Genomic DNA, 13,958 nt, shown 5'->3' on the forward strand with positions numbered 1-13,958 from the left:
ACAAATGCAGAATGTTGAATTTTGATAGAAAGATACAAATCACAAATCGACAATTTACGAATGAAGCATTATGAAATTGCAGTTACAAGTAACAAACTGACAATTTACCGATTAAGAATGTTGAAACTACATGGGTGCAAGTTACAATTTGCCAATTTACGAATTAAGCATTATGAATTTCACAGTTACAAGTTACAAATTAACAATTTACAAATTAAAAATTTACAAATTAACAATTTACAAATTACAGGTACAAGTAACGATTCTACAAGTTACAAATTAAGAATTGTAACCCCGTTGGCTTTCCATACACAACTGTATACTACATTGTACTTTTTAACATTACTACACGATTGGTGATTCTAATGCAGTATCATTAATATATATTGATTAATATGAAGAATATCACTATACACCATACACTTCAACTTCAGTAAGATGAAATGCCTTTGGTTCGGTATTTACATTAGTTAATTTCACCATTTGTCCTTTTGGTAATGTGTTACACGGTGTAACTATGACCTGTCCACTTACGGCTGGACCAATGAACTGACCACATAGCTCCGTGTTAGCTGTGTCTAAGTTTTCTCCGACATGAATCAACATTTTCCCGAGACGACCACCTAAAATAAAGAAACTTAATTGGTATTGATTTATTAAAATATTTTTATAAAGTTTCTACTGCCATTTATCTCAATTGTCTCTATAAAGGAGGGATGTCAACTCATTGAATATTTGCTAATCGAGTACTCTTTGGATTTAACGGGCGATACGTCAGTACTCGCTCGGTAAAACATTCACAAAAAGGAACACAAAATTTCATAGATATAGGAAGATGTGGTATGAGTGCCAATGAGATAACTTTCCATCCAAGGCACAGTTTTAAAAGGTATACTGTTAAAAATCAAGGTACGGTCTCCAAATAGAGCCTTGGCTCACACCGAACAGGAATTTGTAAAGGGCCCAAAAACATTACTTTCCATTTAATTTATTTTATCGGACCACCTATGAATTATCACGTTGTGATTGGTTAAACCCCGTCACGTGGTGACCCCCTATGAGACCGTATGGGGTTAGTAAGTTTCATATGGGGTTCATAACGCGTTACTAGCGACGTCACCTATTAATGTTGTTGTGTTTCATTGTTTATTTTTCAACAAAACGCCGCAAAAAAACTCCAGCGTCCGATAAATTCGCTATACGGTTAACTACTGAACCCTTACGGATCCATAGAGGGTGAATAAAATTCATAGGGGACTTGGCTTCCGGCCTCACCCCCTATGGATTTTACTAATTAACTACTTATCCGTATAGTGGGTGGTTGTCTTTGGTTTTAAACATTCAAAATGTTTACCTATAACTAGATAATAGTAAAAGGAATAAACCATAATTGATAGCTCATTTAAATATTTACCACTTGTGCTTATTGTGTATTAGCTTAAAGTGCAAACCTTGGAGACATGCTCTTGTTCATAACCTATGTTCGTTCTGATTTATTCTAACAGGAAACGGATTAGTTGAGTATCGTTTTGGTAATCGTTACTTGGCGCCATCGAGAGATACTTGTGTACAATTTGGAGATTAGTATGGCGTTCATTATCACTGAACTAGTATATATTTGTTTAGGGGAGAACTGAAGGACGCCTCCGGGTTCAGGAATTTCTCGCTGCATTGAAGACCTGTTGGTGACCTTCTGCTGTTGTCTGTTCTATGGTCGGGTTGTTGTCTCTTTGACACATTCCCTATTTCGATTCTCATTTTTAATAATAAAAATGCTGGTAAATTGATGAGTAAACTATCTTAATAGTCGGTGATTTGATCCTGATGCGATTTTTAAGCATACACGGGTGCTAAATTTAGAAATTTGAAATACCTTAGGTAAAAACGTCCTTCCATTTCATAGTCAGAATCCTAGAAGGATTTTCAGCATATACTGAACGTTTTACGTTCCTTTTATACAACGTTGATAAATTTAAGATGACAACTTCTGTATAATTTCATATGTCACAGACTTTGCTACTTTTTATTGGTTCTATTGTGGTTAAACGCTCCTGGTGGATCAAAGTATTATCAATATACATAAACCTGCCTTATATTATAACATAGTATACTACTTACCACAACAGCTATGCATTCGATTTGTACTGACCACCTTTAATACCGTATACACCTGTCCGAGATTGACCCACCAAAACGGTTCTAGTTCCCGTTTTGTATGGAAGATGTTGGTGAGCTGCTTAATTCCGTCCACCCCTGCTTCTGGTTCGCATAGGTATCCCTCAACACAGTAAATAGAGCTCTGACCAGTTGGCTTGTTATGAGAAACTAGAGATCCCTCTTCTTTATTGATATAAAATACATATAATAATACTGCAATTAGAATTGTTTTAATCTTATTACTTTTTGTACTTAATGAATCTTTACTCAAGGAAGTTCACGTGTCATGTTTTGGGATTTTTGTCAGCTTTTTTTATCTTGGATTTTGGTTTTATCCATGCAAATATTCAAAAAGAAAAGGTGCATATACAGTGCGAAACAAAATGGAAACGAAAAGAAATGAAACGAAATAAAATCGAAACGAAACGAAAAGAAACGAAACGAAACGAAAAGAAAAGAAACGAAACGAACTGAAATAGAAACGAAACGAAAACAAAAGAAACGAAACGAAAAGAATCGAAACAAAATAGGAACGAAATTGAAAGAAAGTTGAATATTAAGCCGATTTTAATTATAAATATAATTTATTGTCTAGTTTGATATAATATCTTTTAAAGTTGAGAAAAAATACCTGTGAAATTTAGCGTAAACGTTAACAAGCTGTGGTTTAGGAACGACTTAAAAACAATATATAATATTTGATTATGAACTCTATATGTTTTACTATACAGACCCAAATAAACACGGACCATTTGGCTTTATAGGGATAGGGGAGGGGGTCGTCTTTTTTTTTTTAAATATCCAGCACTTTGATTGAAAAAAAAAACAAAACATGACAACATTTTTTCCAATAAAAATTTAAAAAAAAATCTAAAATAGTTTGTCTACATTGTACATGAAAACAATAATCTGTTCTGCGTAGCGTTCAAAATAAAAATCCTGGTCAACATGAAAAGACCAGATCCCCCTTTTCATTTCTGTTATATGATATAGAAGAATGCAGTGCAATTAAAGTGTTCAAGATAAATTGGATACTTATAATATCATAGTTCTAACTATGAACAATGCCGCGCTTAAAAACAATAAATGATGATATTATTCAGAAACCTCTAAATATTTTCGATACTTATACTTTTTTGCAATAAACAGGTAATCATTTCTCTATTTGTCTGACTGTAGACTAATTTGTTGGACGTGTATAAATAAGCTGAAAACTGCATATTGTAGTTGTAATTCTCTTTGAAATAGCTTTCAGTAATTTACATATTAAGCTTTAATCGATACTTTATGAAATTTATTTGTTGGTTGCTTTGTTTTCATGTCGAATGAATTCAGATTGATCTATACATTGTTATATTGTTTTATATGTGTGTTCTCTATATTTTTCGGAGTATCGGATATAATATCCCCCTGTGTGTTCTTTATATCTTTCGGAATATCGGATATGTTACCCCTGTGTCTTCTGTATAACTTTCGGAGTATCGGATATATTACCCGTGTGTGTACTCTATAACTTTCGTAGTATCGGATATATTACCCGTGTGTGTACTCTATAACTTTCGTAGTATCGGATATATTACCCGTGTGTGTACTCTATAACTTTCGGAGTATCGGATATATTACCCGTGTGTGTACTCTATAACTTTCGGAGTATCGGATATATTACCCGTGTGTGTTCTCTATATCTTTCGGAGTATCGAATAAATAACCCCTGTGTATTCTCTATACTTGACTACCTATAGTTACACATTGTTGAAGACCGTACGTTCACATGGCTGATCACATCCGCGTCGTTTTGATCCGTTTTGGATATAGCTGCCTCAGTCGCAATCATACTAACTCCTGTTATATTATCATTGAGCAGTTTAGTTACAGTTATGAACCTTTAATTTTAGTATTGGTTAAAAAAATGATAATATTTGTTTTGATAAGTTTCCTTTTTAGATAGATAAAACAAAAGAATTAAAGTGTTCCGTGATTTGATTTCGTTTCGTTTCTTTTCTTGTCGTTTCTTTTCTTTTCGTTTCGTTTCGTTTACTTTGGTTTTGTTCCGTTTCGTTTCGTTGCTTTTCTACTTCGTTTCGCACTTTAAAGGCACCAAAAAGGAAAAAAATCAAAATCCAAAGCTCAAACTCTTTAAACGAATGAATAAAAATTGTGATATTCCTGACATTGTACAGGCATTTTTTAATGCTGAAAATGGTTGATTGAGCCTGATTTTATAGCTGAATAAACCTCTCACTTGTATGAATGTCGCATCCATAGCAAGATTGTCCAATATCAGTACCAGTACATGTATGAAAAGTGGTATAAAAAACTTTTGATTTTATAACATATACGGTACAAACAAAAAACTTTAAAGAAACATATGACACATTAACAAATATCGGACAGTGAATAATAAGTGTTATCAATTAATGCAGTATTACTATGGCTCAGGAAGAAAGATAAAATGTACACGTCTGTAAGATATGCCTTACCACAAATAAACATAGATTTCCATTGTCCAGTTTTTAGACAGACAGCAAAAGGTTTTCCAATCATTTTTATCCTTTTTGTACACATATACTTCATGCCGTGTCCTACGTCTCTCGAAAGTCCAAATGGTTCGTCCAGTTCAGCATTTACAGCAAATGGTCTTCCAGTACAATCTAAAAAAAATGTACAATGTTTTACGACGTATTTATTTGTGTATTCAATTATTTCACTAAGGCGTTATATTGATCTTAAATGATCAATTTATTTCCTATTTTTTTAACATCCTCAATAAAAACTATGGATTGTGCGTTCCTTTTTAAACATTACAACTTCCAATATACAACTAAATATGTTTCATTACCATGACTCATTTAACACTTCGAAGCATCTACATTATATTAGTTTCCTAATAGTAGGTTACAACATATACAAAGAAAAAGTTGTTTCTGTAAACTGTAACTACGTGTAAGGATGTACTTATTCAAGAAATTAAAAAAAAAATCAATAATATACATTTTTTAGAAGAGCATTAGTTACGGCACAAAACAAGCTTTAAATACTGATAGATCATGGAGCTTCTATTCAAGATATTTTATTTCTTCAGATGGCGGGAAAAGGCTGATTCGGACTTTTCCCTTATAATTATTTGCATTGGTGTTATTTGGTTCTCAAATTAAATGAAAACAATAAAAAAATCTGCTTAATAATTTGGAAAATGACCTTTTATGAGCTGTTTAGTCTTTTATCAAAAGACAAATAGGTGCTATGTAGCAGAAAATTTGTCCTTGTATAGTATGGTAAAAACACAAGGAGCAGGATCATTTGACACAAAATCTCACCAAAATACATCCATATGAAGCCGAGTAAATAAAACAATTGAAAAATACTCTAAATAAGGCATAACAAGAAAATATTTGGGTTCTAACCCATAAAATGTATCTCTTCTACCTGATACTTACACGCTATTACACATGTTATTACTTCTCCTTTCAAAACACATTTGTATCCCTCTGCACAAGTATGCGTAGCACATTTTCCAACCAAGTTCTGAATAACATAAATCCTTTTAAATGTTTTTGAAATGTTATAACTTTGAATAACAACAATCACAAAACGTTTTGAAAATGTAGAAATTAGGCCGAAAATTCATACTGACTATACGTAAGATTCTATAAGTTAATTAACACCAAACTATACTGTATAGCTGAACAGTTATACCTTAATTTAGAGAGAAAAAGATGAAAATGTGTAGATTGAAACTGTTTAACTATGTAATTCCAACATAGCAGTTGTTATTTAAATGGAACATTTATAATAAGAGTAAATGTCATTTGCAATGCAAAACAGAAGAAGACTATTACTTACATTTTTCTATAACAAAGGAAGAAAAGTGCCCCAAAACATAACTAACGTAAAACCATTCATACATGTTCTTTTTAAAAGATTTTTCGGATGAAGTGGAACAAATTCTTGTAAAACTCTATTTTAAAAATAAGGTGTCAGGTAAACATGGTAAAACTATTCTATTTTGATACAAAATATCAGATCAGAGTGATTATGGTTTCACATTTTTTGGACAGTTTTAGGTTTTAGCATTTTTATGTCATACATGTGTGCTATGTTTCAAAGCAAAAACTGAAATGATTAGATTTGTATGAATTGTTTATAAAGGAAGTAAGAAGAGCTATGAACGAAACCAAAATAATTTCTCAAAATGTATTTTCATACATTTGAATAAATTGATTTAAAAGAATACTTGATATATATTCAAAGTTTATGCAATTTTGTTTATTATATTTTGATTATTTCCAGGAAAACTTCCCTGGCTCTGGGACAGTGAAGTATAGTTGTAACAAACAATCGTTAGATTAAAGAATATATTAGTTGTTAAAAAAAGAAAAAAAAAAGGATTAGCTAGCTATAAAACCAGGTATATATAATCCACCATTTTCTTCATAAGAAAATATCTCAACCATGTCAGGAATTAAACGGTTGTTATATATTCGTTTGATGTGTTTGAAATTTTGATTTTGCCATTTGATAAGGGACTTTCCGTTTTAAACTTTCCTCGGGGTTTATTGAATTCCTGATGTTACTTTTTTAATAATATTACATGATCAGTGAACAGATTTACCTTTGACCACGAAGATATGTTCGACGAAAAGCATCCGAGTTCTTGTGCAAGTTCCACTCCCGGGTTTATATTTCCATTTATATCACACATTTTCCAGTCACGCCTGTAACTAACGTTAGAACAAGTCGATGTTTTCAAACATTCTTTGAGACAAGTTAGAAAACTAACTTTTAGTATTCTACGAAGTGCCGCATTGCGATAACATTGTCCATAAATTATCTCCCCTGGTGTTAGTATTTGCGGATTTTGACATTTAATATCATCAGCGTCACAAACATCATCCAATGACCAAGCACATATTAACATCACATTTAGTAAAATCAACAATGACGTCACTTCCTTCATGTCTATTTGCTTCTTTGAGGATTATTGAATCAGATCATAATACATCTATGTTTCTGCATCATGCTACTATGAACTACGCGACAACAATAATTAGATTATATTGCAATGCCATGAAATTTGAAATATTCAGAACAGTTGCTTTTAACTATAAATGGAAGTTAAAAATAAAAAAGAATGTAAGGATGAAAATTTATAATATATGAACTTTAATTTCGAGCGTCACTGATGAGTCTTTAGCAGACGAAACGCGCGTCTGGCGTTTATACTAAATTTAGTCCTGGTATCTATGATGAATTTATTTCCATATTGTATAAAGTTTGCAAATATAGGTTTTGTCGATATTTCAATTCGGTGTGGTGATGATTTGACTTATCTATCCTTTTAAATAATAAATAGGTAAGTTCTCTTCCATCTCAATGCATCCGTATAATTTGACATGGAAGGATATTACATGGTTATTGATTTGAAAAAAAATATAAATAATATATGAAAGTAACATTCCTTGCGTTTCCGATCGACACTTTAGGGATAATATACTTGACATTCACATACTCGATAATTCATTCTGTTATGCTTTACTGCGCATACGTATTTGTATTTGTATTGTTTTGATAATGTCTTTGTTGAAATCTAAAGTTGTTGTGTTCATATCACAATCTCCGAAAAGAGTGACTAGGTTTCCGGTTGAGTGCTGCCTTGTACTTACCATGCTAAAATATTGTTTTAAAAAGTTAATCTTGTAATAGCGCATCTTCTTTCTTTAACAGGTAACGTGTGAATGATTGATTTTCAACTTCTATCAATTCATTTTAAAATGGATTTGTTATACTTTTCTAATTCTTTAGCATTAACCAGACCCTGTTTGTAATTTGCTATATACGAAACATGAGTGACAAAAAATAACTTGGAGTATGAGAGGTTTTAGTTTAATTTTCAATGTGTTCATTTCTTACAAACGCACTACACGACAGTTTGACTGAGATATAGTGTTCTTGTAAAAACCATAATCCCTCCTTATTTTGTTTATTATGACATTATCGAATACAACGAATATTTCTACTAAATTAGATTTAATGGTTACATCATAAAGCATCGGAATTGTAATTTACACTCTTGTGAAACCGTGTGCCTTTCGTTTGTGGGAGGGATTTGAGCCTTCAAAACATCAAAGATCAGGATAAACATAAAAAAAACGAAAAAAATAAAAATAATAAGAGCAGAATCTGTTTAAAGGTATGCATTTGTCGGTTTTGACTTTCATATGTTCTGATTTTGCCGACTTGTTGATCTGACTAAGTAATTCATAGATATAAATTGGTTACATCGTTGAAAATTCAATCAATTAAACAATTAGATATTTTCAATTTTGCCAACCACCTAATAAATCTTCCAGCTGTTTTTTTTTTGCATTGTTTTTGGTACTTTCCGTTTTGAATTTTCATTGGAGTTCAGTATTTTTGTGATTTATCTTTGTTTTGGAACAATAGGTGAATAGTTGCAATCTACATTTCTCAAAGTTAAAGTTGAAGATTTGTTTGCTTGAAAGAGACACTGAAAATAGTAGGCATTAAGGTGGCACCTAATACTACAGGAAGATAACTCTGTAAAATCAGCCAAACGTTTTAATTACGTTGTGTTGTTAAGGAAACATTAAGCTTCTCAATGATTAAAATGCTATAGTAGGCATTAAGGTGGCACCTAACACTACAGGAAGATGCTATAGTAGGCATTAAGGTGGCACCTAACACTACAGGAAGATAACTCTGTAAAATCAGACCGTTGATTTTCCCGTTTGAATGGTTTTACACGAGTAATTTTGGGGCCCTTTATAGCTTGTTGTTCGGTGTGAGCCAAGGCTCCGTGTTGAAGGCCGTACTTTAACCTATAATGGTTTACTTTTTAAATTGTTATTTGGATGGAGAGTTGTCTCATTGGCACTCACACCACATCTTCCTATATCTATATAACCAGTGCAATTTTCCTGATAAAACGCTTGGTTCAAATTTGTTGATTTTTTTATATTTTTGTTAAAGGGTCGAAGTAAATACTTTGTGAAACTTTTATGAAAATTAAACGAGCAAAATTAATTTAAATAAAGGTGTTGGGTACCACCTCAAGACTTTCTTGCAAACCACGTGATGTACTGCATTGCATTGGTATTGTTTACTCTTCGTAGACGAATATCCATGCCAACAAGTTATGAGCCACATCACAATGTTTGAAATGATGTCCGTCAGACAAGAACAGTATATTTCAAACGGTAAAGTTGATGTAGGAGTAGAAACATTTAGATATGATGGTGTCCATAGAAATTTATAAAAAAAAGAGTAAAGCTTTTGATATTTGCCATTTGCTCAGAAGCGGTAGTTTTGTTATATTTAATTGGTTTAAATAACAAGTAATCACTCCTTATAAAATAACCCAGACATTACATAATAGTGACTAACTGTAAATTACTATTAAGTCATGTAAAGTTTTTGTTAATAAGGAGTTAATGATACGTCGTATTTTAGAAATTATTTTTATTTTTATGCAGATTTTTTTTTTATCCTTGCAAGCTTTCACAAATGTATGGGATTGCTTTGATGCATGACAGCCTTTCTTCGAGGCGTGTATGGGTTTTTTTTCACTAAAAAGAAACCTTTTCAAACAATAAAGTGACTTTAAAATAATAATTACACAAAAAAAGATTAACCTGACTGTAATTTTGAGCAGCATTTGTTAGTCTTCTTCCAATAATGTTTTCTGTTTCAAATTTAATCTTGGTATCTAACAAATACCGGTTTTCAGATTTTCCATGCAAATAGATATGATGCCCTCGAACAACGATATGTTTAAGTCAAGTCTAATATGTTTTATCGATAATAAAGAAATATTGTCTTCGTATTTTCTTAAACGTTCTTTTCTTGTCTTTGGTATAACAGGGATCTCGAGATTTAAACTCTTGGTTAAGAAGTCATTGCATGTACCAGGATCTGTCTAATTTGTTATTTTGTTGTAATTTTACATATAATTGATATGTTGCATTGCGTATTAAGCAATGCATGTAGGATATTGATATCATGTCAAATCTATTTGTATCGTTTTTATGTATTTTGAAAGCTGTATATTGACATCAAGATGTCGTGTTTTCCTTTTTTGGGGGAGTGGGATGGTATGACGGGTTTCTTGTATCGTGCATTGTATGTTGTATTTGCATTAGCTATCTTAATTTCAATATCGTGCATGACTTCAACTATGATTTTGGATTTGGATTTTAAGATCAAGTACATATGCATGTGATATAAACCTTTAGTACATCCATGTTGAGATGAATTTATAGCACAGTAGTTTATAATGAGCACTCAACCGGAAGACATGTCGCTCCATACGGATGCAATAGTCAAAGCCTTATACTATATATATATATATATATATATATATATATATATATATATATATACGAATGAAAAAATAAAACAATAAATGATTGCTTATGTAAGGTAAAACATAACTGTATGCATGACTATTGTATTCAGTTTATTTAAAGTCTCCTAAGTGAAATTTCGATTGGAAATAAACTTTCTCTATCTTTGATGTAAATGTAATTTATTTATGCATTTATTTCATATATATATTTTCTATTAAAAACCACATCATATTCTTCCTTTACAAAAGTATATTGATTCGTCCAGATAAAACATATCGTAACTAAATTATTGAAAATATGTATCGACATTTAACTATAATAGCAAATTGTCAAATCGTGACTAAAGCAAAAGAACATATCGGCAAAACGTATCTGACGTTGCATATTTGAAAAATATGTCAAATCAATTTGAAGACGGATTTATAGACGTTAAGTGTCCAGTGGCTGTTATTTTGATAATCAGAAACATTAATCAAACCTTATTTGTAAAAGAACAAAAACAACTGGTGCTATTGACAGGATACTTGTTGATATGATATTTTAACAAGATAAGTCACAAATAAACCGAATAACATGTCAATCCATACGAATACATAAGTTTCAGCGTAAAACTTTTTTGAGATATATGTACTTCCGGTAATGGCGGCACCCAACGCTTTTTGATGGTAACACAAAATATAACTTATTTCTTCCTATAAGCTAATATACGCCATAGAAAGTATTAATCCAAGATATGTTCATTCATAATGTCAACCACAAACTTTTTTGCTTTTTCAAAATACCTTACAAACAGTGTAATATACAAAACATTCCCATCAGCATGCGTTCTGGATAAACTGAAAACGCCAACGGCCAGAAAAAGCAAAGGAACTTTAGTTTGAAAACATAGACATGATTTTTATGAGTCAGAGGCCAGAATGGCTGGCCTACGGAAACTCAAGATAGAATCCGACATCGGTTAAAGGTATTACATGCTTTTTCCGTTTGAATGGTGTCACACTAGTCATTTTTGGAACCCTTTATAGATTACTGTTCGGTGTGAGCCAAGTCTCTGTGTTGAAGCCCGCACGGTGACCTATATTGTGTTTTCTGAATAATTTTTGACTTGAATGGAGAGTTGTCTGATTGACACTCATACTACAGTATGTGTATTTTGAAGTTCTTTCCAGTGATTTATTAAAATTGTTGGGTTGAAAATGAGGGTTGCTATATGTATTGAAGTAGGTATGGGTATAAATATTAGCTTCTTTCACTTATTTGCAGTTTTCAGTTTTATCTTATTATATTTTTCTTTAAAATTTTGTCGTCTTCAAAGTTGAAAATATTGGGCTGTTATACAAGAATTATTTCTTAATGTTTTATTAAATGTCTTGGATTTCAATAGTTTTCCAAGTAAATTATTTTTTAATTTTAAAGTTCAATTTATTTGTTTACAAGTTATCTATATTATTAAACGAGAAGACCTCATTTTGTGTGTCGCTTCTCTTCCTTCCACGATAAATTAATCATCATGCCTCTGTGTTCTATAGATAACATGCATAGTCGCATTTGTCATCCATTCTTATGATTATTCAGATTGAGATATCTTTGGAGAGAAACGACAAAAAAAGGAGTCCGGATATTGATTCCGTCATCAGACTGACTTTTAGTCAGAGATAAGACTTCCGGTTTGAAACATGCACAAGTACAACCAATCGTATGATAGATAACAAACTTGAAAAATAAATAAGCCAATCAGAGCGTTCTCCATATCATGGTGTTTAGATCGCATGAACCACAACTATTATACCTCCTTAGAGGGGACAATTATTTTTCGCGTTTATCAACATGTAAACTACGATTATACTATTTTAATATATAGAGACTCTGTATTCTATCTACTGTTTTCTTTGAAATGTTTACTATTTAAGGGGTCATAGCAGTTGAATATAAATTAAAATAAGGAAAACATATGGCAACAAGAATTTGTCCATAGTACACGGATGCCACATCGGCACTATATTCAATAAGTTTCGAGTTGATTGGACTTAAACTTCATCAAAAACTACCTCGACCAAAAACTTAAACCTGAAGGGGGACCGACGGACGGACGAACGAACGAACGAACACACGGATGCACAGACTAGAAAACATAATGCCCATAAATGGGGCATAACAATTTATTGTTGAAAGTGAAAGTAGTGATTTGGCAAAAATGAAAGTAGGGTAGAGATTAGAAGGAGGCAGGACCTTTTTTCGGGACGTCGGGATCGGGTGTTTTTAAGGTCGGGATTTAGGGATTGATCCTTACGGGATCCGGGAATATATTTTTCGATATCGGGATTTCGGGATATGAATTTCTTTAAATTCTGCATCTTGGGATTTCATGTTTTCAAGCCCGGGATTTCGGGATCAGGACCCCTCCGACCACCCCTCAAATTAGCATTAGTCGGTTTAAGTCATTTATACAAGATTCATATCCTACCATTGGCATGTTAATAAGGCTCTCAAAAGAAAAAGCACTGATGGATTGTCCTAGAAGCATATTTTATTAGCCTAATAATGGTCTATATATAAGCAATTACATTTATTTCATTTGTTTAAAGCGGTGCAAATTTTTGATTTAATTTGACTTTTACCAACAAATGCATTGTAGTAAAGGAGAAGAATAATTGTGGTCTGAGGCCAGAAACACGAAAAAAATTGAATTTAACAGAAAGGAAACAAATATCGGACTTTTGAAAAAGGTAGAGGGCTTTTGATACCTTTTATGAAATTCTCCATACATAATATCTTTTACAAAAAATCATCCTATATACAAAAGTTCACAAGCTGTATATGCCAGCGATTTATCGGGTGTGTTCTAGTAACAACTTAAGACAATCCTCTCCATAAGTTCCTATATCACTGTCACACCAATTCTGTTTTAATTTTCGGTAGTTTCTTATAATAAATTGGACCTAGGTATGGTCTAATAAGGATAAGTTTAACTCACAATTCTTCAAAACATTTTCTAAATACTTTTTGTTCAGGTTATAACTGTTCCCATCTGTAGATATAAACAAAGCGTAAACATGACAAAGATTTCAGCGATACAAGACAGGTAAGTGATTTGAGGAGCCTCATGTTCACCGCACCACTTAAAAATCTGTAAAAAACTTTCAACTTTGATCATTACCTATACATCTCAAACAGTACATGCATTTTGTAGTTTGCGCGACATAACAATAATTAAGTCTTCCTATTTGCACAAGTTATCTTGGTAAAGTCCTATGTTAAGAATGGTCTCTGTACAATAATGTGATTCGTGTCTCTTGTTATTCTTATGGATAATACATAATATCTGGATAGATTCACCATTTATAACAGTAGGCTTTATCGAAACAACACGACACATGTAAGTTTATATATATGTACATATATGGTCCATAATAAATACTCAGACTACTATGTAAG

At 32.1% G+C, this 13,958-nt stretch overlaps 1 long non-coding RNA gene across 1 annotated transcript; it reads right to left on the bottom strand.

Annotated features, from left to right (window-relative positions):
• Positions 1 to 2,141: 2,141 nt before the first annotated feature.
• Positions 2,142 to 5,684, bottom strand: LOC134719682 (uncharacterized). Its single transcript, XR_010107658.1, has 3 exons — positions 5,595 to 5,684; positions 4,638 to 4,808; positions 2,142 to 2,340 (listed from the first exon to the last, which is right to left on the bottom strand). It is a non-coding gene; the product is annotated as an uncharacterized LOC134719682 (long non-coding RNA).
• Positions 5,685 to 13,958: the final 8,274 nt, after the last annotated feature.

Source organism: Mytilus trossulus, chromosome 5 (assembly GCF_036588685.1).
Source record: "Mytilus trossulus isolate FHL-02 chromosome 5, PNRI_Mtr1.1.1.hap1, whole genome shotgun sequence".
In the NCBI taxonomy this organism is placed as follows: Eukaryota; Metazoa; Mollusca; class Bivalvia; order Mytilida; family Mytilidae; genus Mytilus; species Mytilus trossulus.